The 22,603-nt window shown below is 44.6% G+C and overlaps 1 pseudogene; it reads right to left on the minus strand.

The window, feature by feature from the left end:
- Positions 1-4,376: 4,376 nt before the first annotated feature.
- On the minus strand, positions 4,377-22,566 carry LOC118255542 (myosin heavy chain, skeletal muscle, adult-like; annotated as a pseudogene).
- Positions 22,567-22,603: the final 37 nt, after the last annotated feature.

Genomic DNA, 22,603 nt, shown 5'->3' on the forward strand with positions numbered 1-22,603 from the left:
TCCTCACACACACAGACTGACGGGTGGATTTCTTTCTTGTATAACAAGGCTGCCTCAACTAGGAGTCTGATCGGGGATAGCCCTCGAGCTAGCCCTCCCTTAGGAATTCCTGGGCATGGCCTGAGAGGTAGCATTTGCACAGGTCCATTCTCAACAGGCGGTTTGGGTGCCAGCACCCATTTGTGACGGTCAGGGCCTTTCATAGCGTAAGCATTTGTCTGTTTGGCAACGTCATCACGTTGACGACTCATCCTGAGTTTTGGATTCACTAGAGCCTGCAGATCTCCTTTTCCTGGCTGAGCATATCTATATTTTGGTGTCTATTTTTAAATTCCCCTGTGCACTGCTGTGCTTGTACGTTGTCAAATTTCTCCCTATGGATTTGAGAGCTATGCTCCAATTTGCCCATTTAATTTTCTACCCTTCTATTTTTCATTCTGATGCTGCTCTCTAAAATCCCCGTGTTATTTCCAGGGAGTGTAAAATCATCATAGTACCATGTGACTATCATAGTCATTAAGCTGGGGTAACAGGCAGTGAGTGGTATGATGGCTCGGCCGCAGAAGGCCTGATGTCCTTGTGTCTCCTGTCACTGAAGCTCGGCACTGCCTAGCAGACTTTTTTTGCTGGGCAGTTCCTTTCCATACTTGTATCTGTCAGTACTTTGACCACTGGCTGATGAAGATCAGTACCCTGAGTGAGCAGCGTACTTGCTCCTCCTTAGGAGTTCTTCAGATCCGTAAAGGTGGAGCACAACACAGGTATACCAGCCAGGGGAATGCGTGTGTAACAGCAGTACTCTTGGACCACTGCACTGCACTTGGACCACCAGCACGGAAGCAGTGGGAGGTACCTGTTGATCCTGGCACTCAGCTCTTAAGAGCGGGTGCCTGTGCTTAGTATAAAGGTTGATTTTATTCCATCATAGTCACTAGAAACTCGTGGTTTTCCCAGTGAGCTGTGTTCCCTGGAACATGGAGCTGACTAGAGGGAGGTGAGGGGCAGAATGCCCTCTTCGCACTGCGGCCCTGTTCTGCTTTTGTGTGCGACCAGTGAAGGTCTGGGTGTGTCTTGCTTAGGCTCACAGTGATACCACGCTTGCTATTTCACATTCTCTCCACTGGGACAATTATTACGACGATCTCTATTGTTTTGGTCAGGGAGCCAGTGTGAAAGTAGTCTGTGGGAGTGAATCTAATACGCTTTGCCATGCAGAAGGCTTTCCCTGATGCAGCTGCTCTGTTCCTGATAGGGTACCATGTGGCAAGAGAGGCCGGTGAGAACCCAGGGTCTGGGTTGACTTCACCCCCTTCTCTTTTTGCCATGAGGGAGAATTGTGCCCAAGTGAATCTTTCTGAGAGAAGAGCAGCGTCTGCCTTCTTAGAGCATGGTGCAGTTGCCTACTTCTAAAATTGACCCAGGTTCAGAAGCTAGGGAGGTACACACCCTGAGTTAGCCTATTCTCAGCTCTCACGCAGTAGCTTTGCAGGGCAGTGTGCCTCAACATCAGCATGCTGGGACTCTTTTGGGGGGGCTAAAATGACCCACTTCCCAGGAGCTCCACTAGCAAGCCTTCTTTTGAAATGCTGTGGGAATTCAAGCTCTGAAGATTTTAGGGACCAGCTGCCTCAAACTTGGGTGCTGTGGTCTATGGCTGGGGACTGCTGACCACTGAGCAGGTGATGATCACTCCCCAGACTTCCCTTGCACCGCCCTCTTGCCAGAGCATGCAGTGCGGGGAATGAAGCCCCCAAGGCAATTGCCATCTTAGCTACTGCCCAAATTGACAAGGATAAGATCTGAAGAAGTGTGTAGGCTTCCAAAGAGACAGCCGTACAAAGAAACGGGCATGTAAACGCAGCAGAGTGATGCAGAAGCCTACCTCCCCCTTCTTTGCTTCTGTCTGTGAAACACAATAGGCACACCACATTTCTGGCTAATGCTCCCATGTGTTTCTTAGCCTCGGACAGTCCAGTAGTGCCATTACTGTAGCCAGCTGCTGTGAGTTAGCCCTGGCAGGCAACTAAACACCACACAGATGCTTGTTCACTCCCCCCACAGGGGAATGGGAGAGAGGATTGGAAGGCTAAAAGTGAGGAAGCTTGTGGGTTGAGATGAAGACAGTTTAACAGGTAAAGCAAATCTGAGTGTGCAAGCAAAGGAAAACAAAGAATTCATTCACTGCTTCCCATCAACAGGCAGATATTCATCCATTTCCAGAGAAAGCAGTGCTTCATCATGTGTAATGTTTACTCAGGAAGACAAATGATGTAACTCTGAATGTCCCTGCTTCCTCCTTCTTTCACCGAGCTTTCATTGCTGAGCATGCCATTATATGGCATGGGACGTCCCTTTGGTCCATTGGGGTCAGCTGTCCTGGTTGTTTCCTATCCCAGCATCTTGTGTACCCCAGGACTACTTCCTGGCAGGGCAGCGGGAGAAACAGGAAAGACCTTGACACTGCGTAAGCAATGTTCAGCAACAGCTAAAACATCAGTGTAACACTAATCAAGACTGTTTTCATCACAAATCCAAAAACATAGCACCATATGAGCCACTACTAAGAAAATTAACTCTATCTCAGGTAAAAGCAGCACACAAGCCAAACTTTCCCTGCACACAAACAGTGGGATTCAACAATTGTTTTTATCCCTGTGTGTCCTCGGGCCTGATTTGGTGGGTGTGTTCTGACTGGAACCACATTTTCTGGCCCCCAAAAGGACACAGACACACACTGTCCCCCACCTTGCAACGTCCACACTCTCCTGTATCTTTTAAAGCCAGAGCCAGTTAGAATGTTGATCCTTCTCAGGCCTCTCCACATGGTGCCAGCTTTATACGTCTGTTTTGTATCTCACTTGGTTGTCTGCTTGACTATTTTAAATTTCTGGGTTTGCCTAATTGGTCCTCCTATAGAAGCTGTTCCTTGCATCTGGTCATCTTCATCACCTTTGGAATGTTTTCTGCTCCTTCTGCGCCCTTTTAAAAATGGAGGAATCAGACTGTGAGTGGTATTCAAAATGTCATCACACTTCTGATCACAATGCAGTGGAGTGATCGTTGTCTCTGTTGTGCCCACTCATAATTCCTTGCAAAATCAGTTTGACTCTTTTTATTTTGCCTTTTGCTACGACTGCTGAGATGTGAGCTGATGTCTTCACGCAGTTATCCAGCACATGTGGAAGAGCTTGCTCCTGACCAGTAATCGTCAGCTTAGTGTCCACACCCGTTTGTATGTGACACTGCGTTATGTTCCCCCAAGTGCCTCTTTTTAACTGTACTGAATTTTGTATGCTATCTTTAATGTCTGTCTGTTCAGTGCCATTAAAGCCTTCTCTGGTTCTTAGGCATCAGTCATTGGCCTTACTGCCTGGAATGGTATTATTTCATCAGGAAACACTGCGCACCTTCCCGCTCAGCACCTCTTCAGGTTGCTTTATGGATAGCTTGGCAGCACAGACCACTCACAGATAACTCCTCCTTCGTTCTGTGTCTTTGAGGATTATTTAGACAGGCGAGAAGGTTCCTTCTTATCCCATGGCTTCCTCTCTCTGCCAAAACCTTTGTTGGGAGACCTTGCTGAAAGGGTTTGGGAATCCCCATGGGTTTTATTGCATGGGTCTCCCCATCCACAGGCTTATCTACCCTTTCAAAGGATTCTGTGCTGATCCCGATATAAGGTGGACTTGAACTTAACAGGGTTCATCTCTTCGGAAGGGCACAACAGTCTTCACAGTCCCCCAACCCCATCTAACCAAATTAATGAAGCAAACATACTGGAGGCTAAAGAGCACCTTATATCAGCTTCCCAACAAAACATAAACTCTGTCAGTTATCGGCCCTCCACAAATCCGCCTTCCAAAGTGGCTAGCTAAAAGAGCAGTTCACACCTGACATTGTCTAGGTTAACTGTTTTGTTGCTTGCTGCACAACTGGAAGGCGATTGAGGCGCTGTATGGGCAAACATAACACCAGAGGTTTGGGACCAAACCGTAAGCAGGCTGAACTGGAAGAAGTCACTATCAGGAACTACTATTGTGATTTCTCTGCCTTTGAATTGCCACTTGCAATCTTGCCCCAGTCCCTAAGTGATATAGAAGGGATGAGCCATCGGGAACTAGGGGACAGAAAGCTGTACCGTGATGTTGGTATACAGAGGCTATAACCAAAACTGCGCCCAAAAACAAATGATGATACAGACCTAACCAGTAAAAAGAGAAGCAGATGACAACTAATGCTCATGGTGGGTACGTGAAGTAATCTACAGACTTTATTCCCTATGTATGCAGGGGGCTACAAATCCCAATTATGGAAGAAGTGACAGAGGGTTCACATTTTGTGCATCCCTCAGGCCACTTTGCTGCCACACGACATCCTCACTCTTCCTCTTCTATCTTCTTGCCATGAAACTCCCGGCTCTTCGCTCGGAGCTTGTTGACCTGCGACTCTGCAATGTCGGCCCGCTCCTCGGCTTCTTCCAGCTCGTGCTGGATCTTGCGGAATTTGGAGAGGTTGACATTGGACAGCTCCTCCTGTGTGGGGAGAGGGAGTTGGTGGTGAAGAGCCCAGGGCAGGGGTTTCACTCCTCATGCGTCTGGGCCTTGAGGGGCTCTGGTGATTACGCGGAGAAAGCACAGACCTCCTGTCCTCTACCTACCACACTGCTGACCCAGAAACCTCTCAAAGAGCTCATCATCCTCCCTTATTCAGGACCCCACTGTTGCAAACTGCACCTGTACTGTGTCACTCTTGAGGAGCAATTCTGTCACGTGGTGTTCTCATTTTGTGTGCTTATTCTCCCACTACTCGGTGCCCAATTTTCCATGTGGTTTATTAGGTTGAGAAAGACTCAGAAACCCTGTGCTGTTACCCAGCGTCAGAGATTCACGAGCTTCTCAGTCAATGGACGAGGCCCTCAGGAATTTTGGTCTGACTTCCTGAATCAAACAGGCAGCAGAATAACCCTTGGTTCATCCCTGAGTGCAGCATGGCCAGAAGAAGAAGGCGAGGCCTGCTGACACGGGAATGAACCACGTGGCCAAGACTGTTGTGTCTTTGGAGTTACTTTCATGCCTCTTTCCTTGTATTCGTGCTCATCTCAATGACTGTGCTGCCCCGATGGAAGGGTGCTCATGGCCATTCTCCAAGCAATACTTACAGCCTCCTCAGCTTGTCTCTTGTAGGATTTCACCTTCATCTGCAGCTTGTCCACCAGATCCTGGAGCCTGAGGATGTTTCTTCCGGTCTTCCTCAGACTAGAGTGGTTGGTAAGCAGGAAAGAGAGAGAGTTGGTTTCCCCACGCCACCAGAAAACGTCCTCTTGGAGTTCACGGAAAAATGCTTTGGCTTTCTGTGAGAAGGGTGCGTCAGCACAAAGACGCCTCCTGCCTTACCTGGTAGGTCAGCTCCTTCACCCTCCTCTCGTACTTGCGCACACCCTTCACGGCTTCAGCACTGCGCTTCTGCTCAGCATCTACCTCCCCTTCCAGCTCCCGCACCTGCAATGAGAAGCCCATGTTTGGAGCTTTCCAGGTGGCTCCCTTCATGACATGCTCGCTTGTGCACAAATACCATCCCTACGCACCCTGGCCTCCAGCTTCTGGATTTGCTTCTTGCCTCCCTTCAGTGCCAGCTGCTCAGCCTCATCCAGACGGTGCTGCAGGTCTTTCACCGTCATGTCCAGGTTCTTCTTCATTCTCTCTAGGTGGGCACTGGTGTCCTGTTCCTTCTTCAGCTCTTCCGCCATCATGGCCGCCTGGAGAGGCAAAGCAGCAAAGCCAGGTTGGGGCCGAAGACATTTTGGGGGAGGATACATCCACCATCCTCAGTGACAGAGTGCCCCAACTCACATCTGTGATGGCCTTCTTGGCCTTCTCTTCAGCATTGCGGGCTTCCTGGATTGTCTCTCCATTTCACCCTGAATTTGCACGATGTCTGTTTCCAGCTTCTTCTTGGTGTTGATCAAGCTGGTGTTCTGTGCAACAGGAAGGATAGGATTTGTACTGTCAGATCTAACAACTCCACATCAAGAGTTGGGAGTGAGAGTAATGTTTATGCAAGTCTTTAATTTAAAGGATTCAAAGGTCCTTATTTAAAGCCCTAGCGGCAAACCAGACGTGTGCCTGGCTGGACTGGTCATGTCACAGCCCTGCTTGCTCTTCAATACGTACACGGTAAGATGCATAGCAATTAGCAAGATACATAGCAATCTCATTCTATGTTATCTCCTGTGGGTGGGATTCATTTCCAGCAAAGTATCCGACCTGGGTATGGAGGAGCTGCACACGCTCGCTTGCATCCAGAAGCTCCTGCTCAGCCACTTTCCTTGACCGCTCCGTCTGCTCCAGGGCTGCCCGCAGCTCCTCAAACTCAGCCTGTAAAAGGTTTGCTCTGCGCTCCACCATGGCCACCTGTTCCTTCAGGTCTTCCTGCGTCCTGAGAGCATCGTCCAAGTGTATTTGAGTATCCTGTAAGAGAGGAAAGAGAGATTATGAGGTGGCTGATCACTGCAGCACTGTTGGACAGAGACATCAGAGACATTCCCTGCTCAAAATTATTTGTACAGTTATGATGTTGGTGTAACATGAGGCAAGATAGATGCCTGCGTGCACATACTTTGGTTTATACCTTGAGCACTGCCTGTGTGTTTCTCAGGTTCTTTTGTGCCTCTGCAGCCACACGGTTGGCATGGCTCAGCTGGATCTCCATTTCATTCAGGTCTCCCTCCATCTTCTTCTTCAGCCGCAGGGCTTCATTCCTGCTCCTGATCTCAGCATCCAGGGTGCTTTGCATGGACTCCACAATTCTGAGGTGATTTCTCTTCAGCTGGTCGAATTTCCTCATCTTTCTCTGCTATCTTCCTGTCAATCTCAGACTTGACCTGGTTGAGCTCCAGTTGGAGGCGCAGGATTTTCCCCTCTTCATGTTCTAGGGAGGCCTGGACAAGTTAGTAGGAACACATGAATAAAACTATGGGCTAGAGCTTTCTAAGTAATCTCTGATAAATACACGTGAAATACAGTTTGGCTTTGCTGCCACTAGATCTGCGGATTTCTGTTCCATTCTTTCAGTCCCACTGGACACCGTTCATGGGCACTTTGTACCTCAGCTTCCTCCAGGGCAGCTTGGATTTCAGATTTCTCCTGCTCAATCTGCTTCTTGACTTTCTCCAGCTCGTGGATTGCCTTTCCTCCCTCTGCAATCTGCTCCGTGAGGTCAGAAATCTCCTCTGTAGGGAAGGGTGAAACAAGGCATGGTCAGACATAGGGCATAAAGGGAAGGGCCCTCACACACCAGGGTGACAGGTCTCTTCTCATCACTGCAGGCACACACCGTGTGGAGTGGTGGGTGGACAAGCTTGGGGAAAGCCTGGCCAGCAGCAGAGGGCTAGGGACTTACGCTGCAAGTTCTTGTTCTCACGCTTCAGCGTTTCCAGGTGGTCCAGGGACTCCTCATAGGCATTCTTCATCTTAAACAGTTCCGTGCTGAGAGAGCGAGACTCCTTCTGGGAAGCTTCCAGCTCAGCCTGTGTTTCCTCATACTTCTGCTTCCACTCTGCCAGGATCTGGGCAGATCAACAGGGTGTGAGTATGGATGTGGCAATTGTGAAGGGGATGCTCTGCCCAGGAAGCACAGGGCCAGGGGCCAGAATACCTTGTCAAAGTTCTTCTGCTTCTTGTCCAGAGCTGCGCAGGCAGCATTTGATCGCTCCACATCAATCATCAGGTCTTCCACCTCGTTCTGCAGCCTCTGCTTTGTCTTTTCCAGGGAAGCACATTTTGGCGTTGACAGCTTCAACGTGTTCCTCTGCATCCTGCAGGCGCTGTGCCAGCTTCTTCTGGGAGGAGATGATCACGGCTTCAGGTTAGAGAGTAAAAGGTCAATAGTTATAAGATTCACAAGAGGGCACTTGCCTGCTTATGACTTAGTTCCTTGAGCAATTGTCCACAGTATTTATTCTGTCCAAGGCAGCATGCAGCCTAAAGGGCCTATCGCATCTCTGTCTATAGCACCAACTGAGTATTCAGACTGTCTTAGCTCTTCTAACACCCTAAGGGCAAGTTTGTCCTCCCGTCTGACTTTTTCCACAGCACGCTTTTCATCTTTCTCCCTCTCTGCCCTCTACCACAAAGAGAGTATATTGATGCCTTCATCCCATCCCTTTTCTTGACCCATCCTCAAAGACTCCTTCCAAATACCCTTAGCAATCTCAGTCTTCTCCACTCATTCAACATCCCACTTCCCACGTACTTGGCCTCCTCCAGCTCCTCCGTGCGCTGAATAGCATCCGTCTCATATTTGGTTCTCCACTGGGCCACTTCGCTGTTGGCTTTGGACAGGGCACGCTGCAGCTCACCCTTGGCTTCCTGCTCCTCGTCATACTGTTCCCGGAGCAAGTCACAGTCGTGGCGAGCAGACTGCAAGGCGTGGGCCAAGGCGTTCTTGGCCTGTGGGGACACCGGGATTAGTAACCTGGATACACATCTTGAGATGCATCTTGACAGTGAAATTGTCATGCACAGGAGAACTGCCCCAGGGAAAGGGTGGGTAAACTCTGATGAGAAAAAAATGTATAGCTGGGAGATGATGAATCCCTCATAAATGTGTGCTAGAGGATTAGGATGTGTTAGTGAAAGGTGGCCAGGGGACACTAATCTCTTGTTTCTGTAAATGTGCCTACAAATGTGTGTTCATGCTGTCTTGGAGGGCATCAGAATCTCATTAAGGGCTTGTGGATGACTTCCTCTAGCACTCAAAAATCACTACGGTTCCTTCTTCCCTGTGTGTTGTGATGAGTATAATAACTCATGCATTTCTGGGTGATGTGGCTTGCAGGAAGTAGGGCACTTCCAGACCTTTATTTCTTCCTCTAGATGTCTCTTCAGTTCCTCAATCTGTTGGGTAAATCCCCTGCTTGCCCCTAGACAGCTGAGAAATCAAAGCATCCTTTTTCTTCCACCTGGCGTGAATATTCACCTGGCAAGTGAAAAATAAATAAATAAATAAATAAAGTTACACTAACAGTAGAATCATAGAATCATTTAGAAAGACCCATCAGATCATCAAGTCCAACCATGATGTAACACTATAGTGAACTACCAAGTTCACTACTACATTTCCTGATCCTGAGCAACACATCCATTCATCTCTTAAATATCTCCAGGAATGGAGACTCTACTACTGCCCTAGGCAGCCTGTTCCAGTGCCTAACCACTCCTTCCACGGAGAAATTCCTCCTGACATCTAATCTAAACCTCCCCTGATGCAACTTGATGCTATTTCCTCATGTCCTATCACTTGTCACCTGAGGAAAGAAACCAGCACCCACCTTGCTACACCAACTTTCAGGTAGTTGTAGAAAGCCGTGAGGTCTCCCTTCATCCCCCTTTCTCAAGACTAACCAAACCCAGTCCCTCAGCTGCTCCTCACATGTCTTGCATGTCTTGCTTTCAGTCCCTTCACCAGCTTCTTTGCTCTTCATATTCCAGGAACTCAGTATGTTCTTGTAGAGAGTGGCCCAAATCTGTAAACACCGTATCTGAGATGTGGTCTCACCAGTGCCGAATACACAGGCACAATCGCTTCCCTAGACCAGCTGGCCACGCTGTTTCTGATACAGGACAGGATGACATTGCTGCCCACCTGGGCACCCTGCTGGCTCATGGTAAGACAGCCGTGGACAAGCACCCCCAGATACTTTTCTGCTGAGCAGCTTTCCAGACACTCTTCCCCAAGCCTATATTGCTGCACTTGGTTGTTGTGACCCAAATGCAGCATCCAGCACTTAGCTTTGATGAATACCATAAAATTGGTTGCAGCCCATTGATCTTGCCTACCCAGATCGCTCTGCAGAGCCTTCCTGTCCTCAAGCAGATCAACATTCCTGTCCAGCTTGGTGTTGTCTGCAAAATAACTGAGCGTGCACTCAGTCCCCTCAACCGAGATTGTTGATCAAAATGTTAAACAAAACTGTCCCCAATACTTAGCCCTGGAGAACGCTGTAAAGCCCTGTAATCTGGGGTTGCTTTGAGACGTTAGCCCAATTCTTCCTTTGCACCATGGTGTATCCTCCTGATTTTCAGGTTCTGCCATTGCACCTCAGGACTGAGGATGTCTCACCTGTTTCTGTCTGCAGACGAGCTCTCTGAGTGTTGAGGTCATTGATCATGCGCTGATTCTGCTCCTCCTTAGTTTTGATCTCACTCAGCTGGTCTTCCAGAGTGCGGCACATCTTCTCCAGATTTGCCTAGGTATCAAAAACAAAGAAGGAGAGGAAATGAACACCTGGACTCTGTCTAATTCTCACAGCAGGATTCTTATATGAGAGTGCGACTAGTAGATTCAGGCTATGTGCTGTACCTTGGCCCTGTGAATTCTACTGCAATTCTTTACCTTGGCTTTGGAGACAGACTCCATGTTACTGGCCAAGTCATCTATCTCCATCTTCAGCTCACTCTTCTCCTTCTCCAGCTTCTGCTTGACTCGTTGCAGGTTGTCGATCTGCTCCCCAAGCTCAGCTGTGCTGTCTGCGTGCTTCTTCCGCAGGGCGGCAGCTGTGGCTTCGTGCTGCAGCGTGGCCTCTTCGAGGTCACGGCGCATCTTCTGAAATTCTGCCTCACGCTTCTTGTTCATCTCAATCTGAGCTGCTGTAGCCCCTCCTGCTTCTTCCAGGCGCTCGCTGATCTCCTCCAGCTCCCTGGAGAGGTCAGCACGGTGCTTCTCTGCTTTTGCCCGAGAGGTTCGCTCTGCCTCAATTTCCTCCTCCAGTTCCTCGATACGGGCCTGGGGAAAATGCAAGACCCTTCACACCCATGCCCTCCTTGTACTGATGTCTTTCTGAAGGGTGGAGGGCAAGGACCAGAGACTTGCCTGCAGCTCCTTGATCTTCTTCTGCAATTGCATGCCCAGGGCTTGCTCATCTTCAATTTTGCTCTGGATCTGGCTGATTTCAAAGTCTTTCCTTTGCACAAAGCATACAGAATCACAGTGTTAACACCTGAATAAAACTACCTAATAAATGCACCTGACCCACACTCAGGTTTCTCACAACCACACTTACTTTTTCAGTTTCTCATCCAGCTGCTGCTTATCATTTTCCAAATCCATTATGCTGTCATGGGCCAGCTTCAGGTCTCCCTCAAGTTTCCTCTTAGCCCTTTCAAGGTCCATGCGCAGTTTCTTCTCTTGCTCCAGGGACCCTTCCAGCTAAACACAACAACACCATTAATGCCAGGCAGGTCGAACTCCATACCTGTCCTGTCTTGCTGGAGGCACGTGTGCTTACATCATCCACTTGCTGCTCCAGCTTGGTTTTAGCTTTGGTCAATGTATTGACTTTGTCCTCTTCGGCCTGCAGGTCATCCAGTGTCTGCTGGTGGGCCTCTTGGAGGGCTTTCTTCTCTTTTGTCAGCTTGGCTATGGTCTCATCCAGGGATGCCATCTCCTCTGTGAGGTTTTTCACCTGCACGTTGTAAGCAAGCACCAGAATGCCGTGTATAAGACTTGACTTCTTGTGTAGTGGCATTTTCATTTGCAGCGCTTAGCCAGGAGTTTGATTTTTATTTGAGCTTCACAGCTGTCCAGCTGTGATGCTCTTTTCATCTTCCAAACCTAGCCCCTTTCTAGGGATACCAGCCTAATATGGGAGGTATCTATCCCTTCTCCCTTTGTGTGACTCTCCATGTGTGTACCTTGTTTTCAGTGGCATGTTTTTCCTTCTCAACTTTAGCCAAGGTTAACTCCAGGTCATCAATATCTTTCTTCAGCTCTGAACATTCATCCTCCAGTTTCCTCTTCTTGGCTGTCAGCTCAGCATTGATTTCTTCCTCATCCTCAGCCCGTTCTGTCACCTCCTTAATTTTGGCTTCCAGTTGGATTTTGGTTTTGATGAGCTGGTCACACCTTTCCTCGGCATCAGCCAAGCTGTCTGCTTCCTGTTGGGGAGACAGAGATTTTTGTGGGTTATAACGTTTTGAAATTTCTGTTGTGTACCTGTAAGTAGGCACATGTTAAAATGTGGAGGCCTTACCATCTGACATCACTGTTAATTCCTTTGTTTGTTTGTTTGTTTGTTTCTTTCTTTCTTTCTTTCTTTCTTTCTTTCTTTCTTTCTTTAAAATGGCTCACAGAGGTGGTAGCTATGAGAATACCTCATACACGCTTGAGCATGACAGAACAGTGACAACTCTCAGCAAGGCCGTAGATTTGGAGCCTTTTTCCCTCACAGACTCAGTATTCAATAGCCTCTATTTTATAATTGACTCACCATGATCGTTATCATATTTGGGTAGCCAAGGTTTTTCCATTTGTGGGAATAATACAGTGAAGAAAGTAGTGTTTTGCTTGGAGTTAAGAAACTGCCTGTTCCTGATTGAAGTTGAATACCAAGGATCTGTGCGTGTGAAGGTAATCTAGGCCTTATAGTGTATCTGTGTTTAGGTAAAGTGGGTCCTTCTCAGGGTTGCCTTTACTCTGTTACATGGACACACAGCTTTGAAAGTTGAACAGATGGAGATGCTTCCCTTCCAGGTCACACAAAGGTGTCTGCTGCATATCACCCGTTGGCTAGCGCTACTTGGCTCTTTCCTCAGGACAGCAGGGCTGCTGAGTCTCATTTGGCACTTACAGTTATCCTCACTGACTGACAGGGAACTTGTTGTGCCCCTGGCAGTGTTCACAGTTACTCAACTTTACAGTAACTTTGAGTGTGTGACTTTTTTTCTATTGCAATTTAGTCAGCTTCCTGTAAGTCTCTGCTTGGAAAAACAAACAAACAGACAAACAAACAAAAAGAAGATTAAAAAAAAAAAAAAACAGGGACAAATAAATGGTGACACTCACTGCCTGCACTTGGAGCTGAAGGTCATTTTTTTCCTGCAACAGGGTCACCATTTTCTCCTCCAGTTCTTTCCTCTTTGCCTCAGACTTTGCAAGTTCTTCCTTGGTTTTCTCAAACTCTTGTTTCATGTTGGCCATCTCCTTCTCAGATTCTGCACTCTTCAGCAAGGGCTTGATTTTGAAGAACAGCTTCATCCAGGGCCAGTGCTTGACATTCATGAATGCACGAATGTTGTACTGGATGCAGAAGATGGCATCCCTGTAATCAAATCCCCCATGTTAATAACATACCCAAAATTTGTAATTTAACACCCATTTGGTGAAGTACCATGTGAATAAGGTACATTTATGATAAATGTCTACCTCCTCTCCACCATTTTCCGATACTCCACTCTCATCAGGAAGCCCCTGGATCTGGCCTGCGTCCTGGTCATAATCTCTGCTAGCTTCTCATCTCTCATCTCCTCCAGAAGACCTATTAGCCCAGCTTTGAAGAACACCTGAAAAAAAGGAAGCATTGTAGCACATCAGTCTCAGGTCATGTGTAGCGGAGGTACATAGTCTTTGAGTGCAGGACTTGTTTCTACCTTGGTGTGACCAAATCTGTACTGGGTGTGGTCCACATCGATGGACCCAAGGAGCTTCTCTGAAGCCTTCTTGCTGTCCATGAACTGTCCCTCTGGGATAGCACTTATGTTAAGCACTCTGTATCTGTAGGAGAAAACAGAACATGAAGAAACAACTATTGCCAATACCACTACTGCAAATAAATCCCACAGCCTTCTCAGCAATAGCTGACTCTCCAGTTGAGTATTAGGGACAATCCACCCTTTCAGGACAGTGTAAGTGACATTTCCATACTGTTAACTCAGAGTCCAAGGGAATCCTGATTCTTACCCATGAACTGGTACTGGTACTTCTTTCTCATCATGAACTGATACTGAAACATTTTTAAATTTCCACTCAGTACTTTATTGTAACATTTAGGCATGTTAGGATACTCTGGCTATTCTCAGTAACTACTCTCATCAGATAGTTTTCAGCAACAGCTGACTACATAACTGAAGTAATCTCATTTCCAGCAACAGACCTCCAAAAAACATTTTAGAGGCATCCTGTGCACACTGGGTAGAAACATGTATTTTTGTTCAAATTTTGAAGTGGATTTGTGAAGGAAACCTTATTGTTAGTTACCTCATCATTTTCCAGTAGTACACTACTGTAATGTGATAGTTAGATTTGATTACAGAGTGTATGCACTAAATGGTGTATTAAATATGGCACTCAAAGTAGTTTAGGATATAGAAGGTGTGGAACAGGAAAAGATTGGGCAGCAAGGCAGACCAGACCAGACCAAACAAGAATACTCCAAGCTGGAAGGGACCCATAAGGATCATTGAGTCCAACTCCTGGCTCCACACAGAACTACCTAAAAATCAAACTCTATGTCTGAGATCATTGTCCATACATTTATTGAATTCTGTCAGGTTTGGTGCTCTGACCAGTTCCCTAGGGAGCCTGTTCCAGTGCCTGACGATACTCTATGTGAAGAACCTGTTCCTAACACACAGCCTGACCTTCCCCTGTCACAGCTCCATGCAGTTGCTGTCACCAGAGAGAAGAGATCAGCACCTGCCCCTCCACTCCCCTCGCACGGAAGCTGCAGGTTGCAATGATGTCCCCCCTTTAGTCTCCTCTTCTCCAGGCTGAATAAACCAAGGAACCTCAGCTGCTCCTCATATGTCTTCCCCTCTAAACCCTTCACCACATTTTTAGCCCTCCTTTGGACACTTATAGTTTTATATCCTTCTTATATAGTGATGCATAAAACTGCACACAGTAGTCGAGGTGAGGCTGCCTTGGCACAGAGTGGGACAATCAGTTCCCTTGACTGGTTAGCAACACTGTGCCTGAGGCACCCCAGGATATATTTGGCCCTTTTGGCTGCCAGGGCACACTATTGAACCATATTCAACTTGCCATTGGCCAAAACCACCAGATGCCTTTCAGTGGGACTGCTCTACAGACACTTGCCCCCAGTATGTACATATATCCAGGGTTTCCCCTTCCCAGTTGCAGAATCTGGCACTTGAATTTGTTAAATTTCATATGGTTGTTGATTGTCCAGCATTCTAATCTGTCAAGATCTCTCTGCAAGGCTTCTCTACAATTGAGGGAGTCAACAGCTCCTCCTTTACTCTTACCTCTGTTTGAAGTCAGCATACAGGACTCTGCTGGGGAATCCTTTCCTGCAAATCCTGATCCCTTCCAGCACACCATTACACCGCAGCTGGTGTAGCACCAGTTCATGTTCCATAGCACCTAACAAACACCACCATTAGTTACTACCCCATTGTTTGCTACTCAGGAGAAGAGCTTCTGTGGCTCAAGTTTTCACCCTGTTGGATCCACTTACCAGGTGTTTTTGTTTCATTTGGGATGATGCAGCGTACAAAATGGGGGTGAGTGCTACGTAGATTTGTCATCAACTTGTTTAAATTTTCCTGTGAGATTTCAAGGTAAAGTTTAAATCAACAAATGAGAAATCTGCATCCCTGAAGTTCCCTGTATTTCAACTATGGAAAGGAGTTAATCATAGATTGTAAAATTTCCATAGTCATGCACAAAAGCTTTCATTAGTCTTTGACTATTGGGCATTGCTACTAAAAGGAAATATAATTTTGTTATTTTGTCATTGTAACTTATTTATTACAAAACCTGGGATATACCTCATTTGATACCCTAAGACTCATTGCTCTGAACACAATGAACCATCTCCTGTGCCTGCTCTCCTGCATCAATATATTGGTTAGGCTTTTATATGCAATAAACTTGAAGTTACCCTCTGCCAAACTTAAAGTTACCCTCTCTGTTTTTCAGAACTGTTCCATTATTCACAAATGTTGCATGGTAGCAGTGCTGAAAATATTCAGAAGTCTAAAACCCCCATTTGCAAAAACACTCTGAATTTTGTGCAATCGCTGGAAGAAGATGCTATGTTACAGCTTCATAATTAACCTACAAATAAAGCTGTATGAAAGAAGATCTGCATGACAAATATTTTGAAAGAGTTTTCATTTTGTTATCTTAATGACAGAAAATTATTCCACATGGAAAAAAAAAATTCGCTCCATCATTTAAACGGAAATAAATGGATCTATAGTAGTAAGTGGATCTTCAGCTGTAGGACTTCAAGAGGGTACAACTTCACTTTTCACATTTTAAGTTCTCTTTCTTCAAGTAAAAAAAGACAAAGTGAGGACACCTGTACTTACACGGAAAAGAGCTGAGACAGTCTGGAAAGAGGAACCCTTCTTCTTGCCACCTTTTTTGCCACCAGACTCTGAAAATGAAAGAAAAGGAAAACTATACGAAAATATTGACATTGAGTATTACAAATTATAGAATAGAAAAAAGGCTTTAAACACTTTTTTCCTTTTTTATTTCCCTTCAGAATTGTCCCATGTTGAAAAGAATTTCACAGAGCTGACCTGCATCTGCTCCACCATAGTTGGCAAACAGTAAGGCCAATGTTTTCAGTGAAGACTTCTGGTATAACCCAATGACAGTTTCGTTCAGGGGGTCCTTGTTCTTCTCAAGCCAGCCAGTGATGTTGTAGTCCACTGTGCCAGCATAGTGTATCAGGGAGAAGTGGGCCTCAGTCTTGCCTTTGGTAGGCTTGGGCTTCTGGAAATTGCTGGACTTGCCCAGATGCTGGTCATAGAGCTTGTTCTTGAAAGAGGTGTCAGTTGCCTTGGGAAACATGCACTCCTCTTCCAGAATGGAAAAGATGCCCAAGGGCTGGATGACATTACAACAGGCAGGAGGGAGAAAAAGATTAGAAAGGAGACAACACTTGGTTGGAACGAGTCTGGAATTAGGACAGAAAACTGCCAAACAAATCAGAAGAGAAGGCTGTTTCTGTACATTTCATGACAGTAAGTCAGAGAAAAATAGCTAAATTCATTGTTTTTCACAGCTGGTGTTTCTTTGTTGCTTGTGGAAGTGCTTTTAATCCTTGCAAGCAACATTACAGATTACAAAAATACAGAGCAGCTTTATAATTGAAATGTAATATTTTAATTCATCATACCTCTTTTCTTTATGTATCCCTAAATAACAACAGAATTCTAGCATTAATACACCTGAACAGGTAGGATACCTTCTCAATCAACTCAATGCAGGCAGCCAGGTCCATCCCAAAGTCAATGAATGTCCATTCAATCCCTTCCTTCTTGTACTCTTCCTGCTCCAGCACAAACATGTGGTGGTTGAAGAACTGTTGCAGTTTCTCATTGGTGAAGTTGATGCACAGCTGCTCAAAGCTGTTGAACTGCCAAATGCAAAAAAAGATATAACATCTTCAACGTGCAGCAATCACAACAAGACTTTTTCCTGTGCAGTTATAATTCACCTTATGTCTCTTCAGACAAATACAAGTTCCCCTCCCTGTCTGTTCTCCCAATAATCCTTCAGTGGGACTGTACTTGAGTTCTGAAGATAAAAAGAGACTTCTAATATATAATTAACATATTTTTTCTCTGTTATCATTCTTTTATGAATACAATATATATTCTTTAACAATGATAATTATCCCCTATCTCTTTGGAATTTCTTAACTCTAGGGCATATTTTGGTAAATCATTTTCAGAACAATTTCTCCTATCAGAACAAACTTATTAGTAGACTCTACTCCCGCCAATCATGAAGACTGTCTCAGTTTGCTATTGAAATATTTTTCTGCTCTTGACTTGGTGGCTGTAGATGTTTCCATCCTCTGGTATGGAAGGTTTTGTGGTTCTTTCAATAACTACATAAGCACTTCCTAATCTCTTTCAATAATTTCCTCACCTTTGGCCCATGTAACTTTGTCACAGATTTCTTTCCTTTTTTTTTTTAAGCTTAATATTCTTGCATGCTGAGTTAGTAGTTGCTTTCCTATTAAGATTTAATTATTCAAATAGGTTGAAAATTTCTTTAACTGTGAGACGTCTTGATCATAGTATTTTTACAAAAGGAAAGAACACAAGTGTATTATGTCTCTGACTGTTTTAAAAAAATCTTTTAAAATTTTGTTAACACACATTTTCCCTACTATGAAGCTGCTGTGAAATTCTTGTTCCTTACATCAAAGATCTCAAAGCCAGCGATGTCCAGGACACCAATGAAGTACTGTCTGGGTTGCTTTGTATCCAGCTGTTGGTTGATGCGAACAACCATCCACAAGAACATCCTCTCATAGACAGCCTTTGCTAGGGCACCTACAGCATTGTGCACCTAAAGCAAAGGGGAAATGTTACTGCACAGAGAATTTTTTAAAAAGATTAACCTATAAAGAGATGTTCTGAGCCATAACCACGTGTGTCTAGTAACCAATTGTTTTACCTGCTCCACAGTTTGACCTTTTGTCACAAATTCATTTCCAACTTTGACTCGGGGGAAGCACAGGGCTTTGAGCAGGTCAGCTGAGTTCAGGCCCATCAGGTAGGCAGCCTTGTCAGCAACTGAAAGACAAGAGATGTGTAAAAAAAAGCATTTAAGAATGACTGGAATTTTATAAATGGAGAAGTCTCTCAGAAATGACTCCAATGTTTAAAATTCTTGAACTGCAAATCTTTTCATCTAATATCACAGGGAGTATATACCCCATGAAGGAAAGCTGTGAAAGCTGATGGTATCTTTTTGATGGTATCTTTTGAAAGTAGTTATCAGTAAGAAATGTATCCTTGAATATTTTCACAAAGCTTATAAACTAAAATAACTATAAACTAATAAACTTATAAACTTCGAATAACTGTAACTTTAAAAGTACATGAAGATTACAACTTGGCAGTTTAGTCAAACTCTAAGAAAGCACTTATATTTGAATAGGCCACAGTCTGTGTGCCAATAGAAGCATGTGTGTTCCAGAGCTTATTCTAGAGCCTCTTTATGAACACAGGAAAGATGAATTTTGAAAAGGCTTGCCAAAAAGCTCTGCATGCTAAATGGAAAAATGTAAAAATGCATGAACCTAGCCCATGGAAAAGGAAGGAGTGTCATTCAATAAAATAGGTCAGAGATCAGAGAATCAGCTTCACAGTTTCATGGACGCTAAAATAAGCATTCCTTACTTTTCACTTCATTGAGTTATGGCTTTTCTCCTGACTAAAAAGGTATCTTTCCAAATTTTTTTTTTTTATTAGGAGAACAGTTGTTAGGGACCTTCTGTGCCATCTGGCTCTGCCTGCTCCTCTCGCTGTTTCTGCTTGAACTTCAAGTTCCCATAGTGCATGACAGCCCCTGTCAGCTTGTAGATGGCAGTCTTTTCATCAGGAGTGAAGCCCAGGATGTCAATGGCACTCTGCAGTAGAAGCAGTGAAGTAAAGTTATTGCCTAGTAGACTTAACAATTAAAAATATTTTCATTATAGTACTTACATCTGTAGCCATGAGCTCTTCCTGGTCATCAATACTGGGTACAGTGACCTCACCTTGACTCACAAAGTGGTAGTCATATGGGTTGGTGGTAATGAGAAGCATGTCTGAAAGCAGGAAGAGGAAGGACACAGGCTTAGTTCTTTCAGCTAGATAGTAGAGGGAACATTTGCTCAGCAATCTTCCTCAAGAAGATATAATGATCCTTCCTACCAATCAGCTCTGGTTTCTTGTTGGAGGTGATCTGATAAAATATGTGGTAGCTTCTTTCTGCCTTGAGCTGGAAAGTGACTCTGGACTTCTCCAGCAGATCTGGCAAGGCAGGAAGGAAGAATTAGGAATGAGACAGGACACGGAGGTAGGAATTTAGGAAGGGATGTGATCATGCCAGGATGTCACTTACAAGTTTCAATGTCAGCAGAAGCCAGTTTGCCTGTGGCCCCAAAGTGGATTCTGATGAATTTGCCCTGTTGAGGGGAAAAAGAACCATTTCAGCCTGGATGGATTATTTTGACATCTTAATGTGTAATACCACTGGGTGCATCACTTGTCTTGTAATGGGAGGGAGGGATTTTGTCCAAACCTACAACTCACAAAGCGCGAGGAGTTGTCATTCCTCACAGTCTTGGCATTTCCAAATGCCTCCAGCAGTGGGTTGGCGCTGATGATTTGATCCTCAAGAGTTCCCTACAGGACAATAATAATTCCTAGTTATTACTTTTCAAAAATGAGGAACAGAGAAAAGCATTGTTTCAAGCCAGTATCTGTTAATTTACCTGCATTTTGCCAGGCTCCTCTTTCTTCTTCTCCCCACTAGCTGCAATTGTTGCAAAGTACTGGATGACACGCTTTGTGTTCACAGTCTTCCCTGCACCAGATTCTCCACTGCCAAAGGAAACAGTGAAGCAGAGAGTGTGTGGTCAGGCAGCAGGTCCCCTGGTACAGAGCAGCCCTGTGGGGAACTGAGCAAGAAGTGTACTTACGTGATCAGGATTGACTGATTCTCACGGTCTGCAAAAAGACAGAGAATTTTCTCAGTGCTCCTGAATTGAAATGAAATCAAAATCTATGAAAGAAAATAACTGGAGCTTTCATATGTTGCAGGATCACTAGATAATCAATTCCCAGATAAAAGGCCTGGGAATTTAGCACTTAACACTTCAATTTAGCACTTTCAGGATTTTTTGAAGTTCTCCCCAATAAAATATGATATCTGATTTGGACTGATAGAGATATGGGTTTGGGATAAAAAATGCTGGCTTCTTTTTAAGAGGATTCTGTTCAAATCATGAATGATGTTTCTGTATATGAGAAAAACCCAAACCATATATATATATATAATGTTAATATGATTAAAGTGATTGAAAAATGTAAATGAAAATGAATAGAAACTTTCTGGGGACTCAAAATCCTTCCCAGATCAGACCAAAGGACCTCCTGAGTTCAAGGATTTCTTGAGCCATGTTTGGTATAATTTTATGTAATGATTTAAAATGGACATTGCATGAATTCATCTCCTTACTTTATTCATTAACATAGACCTTTAGGACATATGTTTTCTTTGAAAAAGAATTTCCAGAACGTAAGTATATTTTATGTGATCTTTTATTCCCTTTGCGTTTTTTTAAACATCTCTACTGATAGTTTGTTTTGATGCTTTGTAGTTGCTTTACTACAAGGCAGAACAGAAGAGTAAATCCTTATCCTACTTTCTATACAACTCTTGATTTTACAAATTTCTGTCATATGTACCCTCCATTATCTCTTTGCCGTCTTCAGTGTCCTTATCTACTTACTTGTTATTTTTAAAGAATTGATTTAATTTATTTAATGTCTTTGAACATTCTTTTGTCCTTCAGTTAACCTTCTCCAGTTCCACTATATCATTTTCTAACATGGAAAAACTTGAACTCTCTACTTTATTCAAGATCTGGATGTTCCACTTTTTCATAGAACCTCATGGTACTATTGCTATTTTGGCTCTTTTTCAAATAATTCCTACTGTTCATTTTGTTTCCTTCTGCCATACTGTGCACTGAGCCCAAGAATTACCCATTGTAAGCCTGAGATCTTATACTTAAGAAGTAAAAGCCATTTCTTAGCCAATCGTTCTACCAATCTTCCATTTTCCATTGTATCTTTTGCCTCTTACTACTACAGGCCCTAATACTGCCTTCATCTCTAGCAATCACCATTATCACTTGGAGTTGTAAGGCAGTAAAAAGCACTGATACTATACTTATTTGGATTTGGAACTTCAATTTATAGTGATACTTTCTTACTTCCTGACATGGATAGTATGTTAGTAATGTTTGATTCTGTACTTTATGTTAAGATACATCCCTAACACTCCTGTAGCATTGCTTGTTCTGCTTTCCATCAAACTTTTTACTCTGCAATTACAAAACTAAATATCTAGACTTCCCTCCACAACACTCCCAGTATGCTCTCTGTGCCATTGATCTCATTTAAAGATGGGTATTCAAGTTCACTAAACTTACATACATGATACATACACGACTCCATATGTTGAAATATTTTACATATATCTGCAGGAAAAAAAATATTTTTTTTTTCTGAAGTTCTTACTGCAATATAATTTGGAGGGAGATCAAGTACTCACCATTTAACATGAATTGATAGGCATTGTCAGAGATGGAGAAGATGTGTGGAGGGGCCTCCTGGCGCTTTTTGCCTCGGTAGGCCAACACCACCTCCGGGTTGTACACCGGCAGCCACTTGTAGGGGTTGACGGTGACACAGAAGAGACCCGAGTAGGTCTGCGAGGAAGGGAGACAGCACGTTGGCTTCTGCTCAGCCTGGCGCAGCAGGCCTTCCAGCTACCCAAAGGAAGACAGCTGCTGGTACTTACGTAGATCATCCAGGCTGCATAACGCTCTTTGAGGTTGTACAGCACAGCAGGTTCATGGAGGTGGGTCATCATGGCCATGTCCTCGACTTTATCATACTTGGGAGGGTTCATGGAGAAGATTTGATCTTCCTTCACGGTCAGAGTCTGCCAAGGAAGAAAGACTGATATATGTTAGCTAAGTGCTTAGAATGGGAATTAATTACTTGATGTTCTCAAGTGTTGCTTTTCACTCACTTCTCCTGCTTCAGTCTGGACAGTGACCTTCCCAGATTCCCTGCTCTGGATTGTCCCTTTTACAAAGGATTCCTTAGGATGAGCCACAAAGACTGATGTCTTGGCATCAAAAGGCTTGTTCTGGGCCTCGATCCTTTCCTTTTCTGACTTTCGGAGGAAGGGAGCCGCCTCCCCAAAGACAGCCATCTCAGCATCTGGAGATGTCATGGCTGCACTTTATTGAAGGCACGTCAATAGAGGACTC

The sequence above is a fragment of the Cygnus atratus genome, chromosome 18 (assembly GCF_013377495.2).
Source record: "Cygnus atratus isolate AKBS03 ecotype Queensland, Australia chromosome 18, CAtr_DNAZoo_HiC_assembly, whole genome shotgun sequence".
NCBI lineage: Eukaryota > Metazoa > Chordata > Aves > Anseriformes > Anatidae > Cygnus > Cygnus atratus.